Source organism: Pinus tabuliformis, chromosome 7 (assembly GCF_031772625.1).
Source record: "Pinus tabuliformis cultivar Carrire ecotype Pingquan chromosome 7, CPIR1, whole genome shotgun sequence".
Classification (NCBI taxonomy): domain Eukaryota; kingdom Viridiplantae; phylum Streptophyta; class Pinopsida; order Pinales; family Pinaceae; genus Pinus; species Pinus tabuliformis.
In genome coordinates, this window is record NC_142293.1 from 1,815,608,351 (window position 1) to 1,815,614,350 (window position 6,000).

The window sequence follows — 6,000 nt, forward strand, 5'->3', positions numbered from 1 at the left end:
CATGTGACCACTATTGAATACAAGTGTAGATTCAGTGATGGGAGCATAGAAGGTAATTATTAATATTGGGTCAAGGCGCTATATGGAACATGTGACTAATGATAGAATTTGCATGAGTAGAATTTCCTACGTTAACTTTATTTATGAGATGAATATATATGGATGCATGGAATAACTATTGAATCTAAATTTAACCATAATTAAATTTAGTGAACGACATAGTACATCTTTAAACTTATGTGCTCTCTCGGTTTTAAGATCGTGAATATGTATGCATGAGACCACTATGTATGATGAATAATTATGTTTTTGATATTTGAAAATTTATAGTGTGTGGCTTAGGTTATCCATGATATGCATTATTCATCGTGGGGGCACGAGGGGGGGGATTTCATCCCCTGAAGCTCGTTTCAGCTATTGATTCACTATGATTCATATTGCATAAGATATATGCCATAATTATTTCAACTATGATCATAGGACTATAATCATGATATATGGAATGCTAGCTATTGTGTATTTACACTAACGTTTCCATTAATGCTTGTGTGGAGCCATCAAAGGATTGAAATCCGAATGCATAATCTTATCATGTTGAATGCCCATGATTGATTATTTCCTTCGAGTTTTAAGGTATGCATAGGAAATGTTGAAGGGTTGATTCTTAATGTACTAAATAAGTTTATTAATGGAACCCAAAGGTCCACATCTATGGATTTAGTGGAGCATAGTAGGTAGCTAGTGGATGTGCCAACGAGGTATGTGACAAACGGTATTAGAGCTCTAACTTCAAATGTTGCGGCCTAAAGGCCAATACACCTTTGTAAGATATGTTCAAGTTTTAGGTCCCCATTTAGGTCTTACACTTAGGTCTTACGCAATTAATAAGTTTAATGAAGGATTCGTTTATAAAATACCATAAGACAAATATTCCAGAATCAATAACAATTGAAATTAAATCCGAAAATTATTTATTGAAGGGGGATGTTGATGCCCTAGCATATAAATATAATATATATGTTATTCCATATATATTATATTGGTTAATTGAAATTGAAGATGATTTTAAACTAAGGTTTCAAGTAGTATTTGATATTTTTATACCTCTGCATGCATATGAAGTGATATATATTAAAACATTGCAATGAAGGTGATACTATGATACACTATGTTTAAAGATCATACAAAGGCGTTAAAAGACCAATACAAAGGTGTGATACTATGATACACTATGTTTAAAGATCATACAAAGGCGTTAAAAGACCAATACAAAGGTACTGATAAGCAGTTTGATTAACATTGCAAAGGTTGTATTTAGAAACATATGCAAGGTTAAATCACCACTATAAATTTTATACATAAATTATTGCATGCAAGGGTTATATGTATGGCCATGACAACATTTACATAAAATGAAAATGTGATTTTAGTGTAAGTTTCCGTATTTAGTATTTACCAATCTTATGGCATTAATAGAGAAACTTGATTTGGTCTCATAAATGCATAAGCACTCTACTATGCTGACATGGACCATGGCGGTGTGAAGTTGCTATTAGATACCTTAGATCGAATCGTATGATTCTTAGCATTAGTCAAAATTGTAATGAGTACAAATACATTTAGGTTTTGAGCCACATAATCCGAATGCACACAATGTTAAAGTTACCCCAAAATAGTGTGAACCTATAAGTATGGTTGAGAGTTCCATGCGTTGAATTATTCAAAGCTGCGTTGTTTGGGCTTTTTGAAATTTCTAAATATTTGAGAATGCTGCAAAGTTTAAACAAAAGTAATCTTATGCACGTCTGTTTTGTTTAGGGTTTAATAACGAAATCGTCTTAGTGGATGTGCAAACACGGATTCTTTTGATCTCATTCTTGCTGATTAATGGTTGTCATCCAATGCAAATTTGGTTTGTTTATTAGATTGAGTGACATTCGACCCAATAACCCAAATAATTTATTATCTGTAAGGTTATTGAATATTGTATCAGTTATGGGCTGAAATAAATCTACTAAGAAGCCATTCAAGTTGGTCAGATTAGTCATTTAGGTAATGTTGCGAGTGGTGTCAATCAAGCCCAACCATGACAAGCGAGAGAGAGGCCTCCACGACACTGCTTAATAGACTTCTGCTTTTTCAAAGTTATTGCTTCCAGATTTCTTTGAAAAAATCAATATCGCTTTTCCTCTCCCTTTTGTCCACGAATCCGGAGTGGCAACTAATGTTTCCCTCTCTGTTTGCCTTATTCATAGAGTTGAAGGTATGCGAATGCAGATTAAGTGTCCACCAAAACATTTGGTGGATAATGGTTATCTTATATAAGTTGGACAGCGTTTATCATTACATACACTTGGACAACTCAAAGTGACAAAAGGGTCGTTAATCTTACATTCTATGTTCATGAAGGGTTAGTATACTCGGTGTCTATTTTAATATTATAATCCTCAAAATAAATACGCCCATACATGATCCTTGGTTCTAACCTTATTGTGTCATCCTAGATCTTGCTTGCCTACCGTGTTGTATTCCTATTGAAATTTCTTTATCTTAGTACTCTAGTGGGCCATTAATGGCTGCAGAGAGAGGACAAAATTTATGTTTCCTAGTACGAAATATATCTTGGTTTATCTATTTCATTTGTTTTATATAGATATATGTGAAAGTTTATTAGCGGTAACATTACCATGTAGATTGCAAAGGGCTTATGAAGCTAACGACATTGAGAGGGATCTCTAAATTTGTGGGCATATCTTCACTCAAAATATTACATATATGGAATTATGTATAGGTGAAATTTAGAATTTTACGAAGTAGAAGATTCTTTTTCTTCAGTGGATACCGGCTCTTCTTTTCGCCCCCTTTTAAGATGATTCAATTCTAACTGTTTTTATTTTCCTTGATCATCAAGTCAGCCAATATTTTGTTGTTGGGGCAACAAATTATGGAACCCATAGAAACATTGTCATCATAATAATTAATGGTTTCTGATATTCTATAAATCTTTCATGGATAATATCAAGTACACTTGCATTGAAAATCTTAGAATCTATGGGCACACTTGAATGTTAGAAGTGGATAGCGGTTGGATTTAAATTTGTGAAAAAAGAAAAGAAGAAGAGAAGACAAAAAAGACCCTCCGTGGAAGATGGAAAGGATCATAGTCAAATAGGTGTTGGAGTTTCCTTCTCAGGGAAAGTGTAGTTGTGAATGGAGTATCGGGTGGTGAAAATTATGTATACGCTAGACATCCTTATATTTGTTTATTACCAAATATTTGTTTTATGAATCGAAATACCAGACATCTAAATCTGCCTCCACGCCATTCTCTTTCGATGGAAAACTAACAACACAATTAAAAAAAATGGTAGATTTGCACGTATTTTTACATCTAATCAAATATGAGGCTCATAATATTCTCCCTCGCTGTATATAATTTTGGGTTTTCTCACTTATAAAAGAAAATTGTACCAACATTTTACTGATCCATGTGACCTGTATTAATCTCCATAATAGAGGAATTCAACTGAGCGATTATGTGTTGATTATTTGTGGATCAATTTGTGGTGGTGTGTGTTCTAGTACAGGATGATAAAGTTGTTGCAGAAGCAAGTTAAAAAGTCATAAGAATGAATTGGTTCAAATCTGAGAGGTTATTCATGAACATGTTCATGGTTATTTAGTTGCATGTTTTATTATAAACACTATGATGCGCCTAGGTGAAACATTCATAGTTGTATATATATGCCACCATCCTTATGGTACTTGTATATGCATAGCTATACAAATATTTTATGTATTCATGAAGAATGTGCCACACATATATTATTTTGTTCACGTTAATATGTGAAAAACACCAAAACAGGTGTAACTTGGTTGACATAGATGCCACGGTTTGCTGCAATATTTAATTGCAATTTCCTTTCAGATTATTCTGCATAATTATTATTAAGCCATCAACACAATATTAAATGATGTGTGGGGGACTTTGTTTAAAATTGGTGTTAGCTGACAACAAGCTACACAAATGAGTGTGTATAAGTTTATATGGGCTATATGGTTATTATGCATCCCATAAGAATGTGAATACTTTCTCCTCAAAGTTACGTGATTAAATTATGTTGTGAAGGTTGTAAGTTCATCCTTCCTCGTTTGGCATATAAAGAATGTTGGGATGAATGAGGATAATGCCCCAAAGTCAATGAGGTGATTACCTATATGGAGGTTTAAATATTCACTATTCATGTGCTTATCTACATGAATGGCTCAATTGTGTACTTATATACATACATGGCTCATTATGTGCTTACTATGAGCTGCAATTGTATGCAGGAAAAGATTGTGTGCTTTCATGCATGGATGACACAAATTCTCACTATTTACCATGATTTAAAATTGATTTAAGAAATATTACAATGGGTATAGTCAAGCTTGATGAATAAACCAGAAGGTATTTAATCCTTTCACTTATATCAAAATTCTCAAATCTAAATATTGTGGATAGCTATAGTAACATTACGGGGAGAAAGGAACCATGAAAAGTTATATGGGAACAAATAATTCTACAATGTGTTATATAACATAAAACCTTGCCATGTTGTAGTGGAATAGAGAGTACTGCAAAGAAATGTCAAGAATTAACACATTGATTATTTCAATAAGTAGAAAGGGTCAACCATAAATTGGTTACTATTTTATTATACTACTTATTGAGTGTTAGAAAGTACATACAATTAAGCAGAATGTTATTCCCATAGTGTTAATAAAATACTCAATTAGATAACTTGCAATACATATGTAAGAATAATATATATCATTAAAATTGAGGTAAGAGAAGGCTCAAATACTAAATGCCTCAAGATATGATGAGTAAAGCATATAACCATCTTGAGGAAGAATAATGGATATATTGTGAATAAATAAGTGTGGTGAATAAGTAGTTGGATCAAAATTTTGATGATATGGTCATCATGTTATTTTACTCATAGTAAAATCAAATTATGAGTTGTATGATTGTTATGCAAGGGCATAGCTTAATAAAATTCCAACTAATGTCAATAAATATAGTCCAGTCAAGGACATCACTTAATGGAATAAAGTTTATGATATTAGAGATCCTAAGAAAAGATGATATATGAAAGACAAAACACTGAACTCACATAAGGTAACTCACAAACAAAAATAGATAAAATGTCAAGTGTTTTTATTTCAGTAGATCCTTGCCCACACGAGGAAAAATAAAATAAAAACAAAATTATATAAATGGAAACTATATAAATCCTCAGGAAAGAAGTTCAGAATATATTATCAACACTAACAAAAGTTGGTGGTTAATTAAGTGGGTTTCATCCTAGAAAAAAATTGAAGGTTTTATTTAATGATATCTATTAATGAAGGTTCCCATGAAATATCTTTAAGTACATGAGACTAGGTATTTTTAAAATTAGCTTTCGATTTAATATGCTTGTGTTGATTAATAATCCATTTTGTAATGTGGTTTTGCCACTAATTGAACCGTTAATACATTTTATTGGGAAAATGCTTCAAATATACACTATTGAATAGAACTAAGTCTTACTAGATTATTATTCAATATGCATATTTAATTTGACATGCATAATTTATAACCTACAAATTTCTTTTGAGTAAAGCAATCTCAAAATAATTGTAATTAAAGCATAAAGAGGCACAAGTTATAATCCAATCTATATGAAAGTAGGGTTAGAGTTGAGAAGTAAATGCTCAAATGCAATGAAACTCACTATATGCATGTTGGAGAAGACACCATACATTAATAAATTATGACTCTAATAAGAAGGTCAATGGGATTGACACCAAAATTACATCTAGTGTAAATACATAATGGGAGTGTAAAAGAAACTCCTGGTGCTTCTCAGTTAATAGCAGAAAGATAGTATTAAGCTTAAGAGAACCTTCCCAACAATTCACTCAAATTCTAATGTGTGAAACTTTGCAACTTAAGGTATACCTTAATGTACA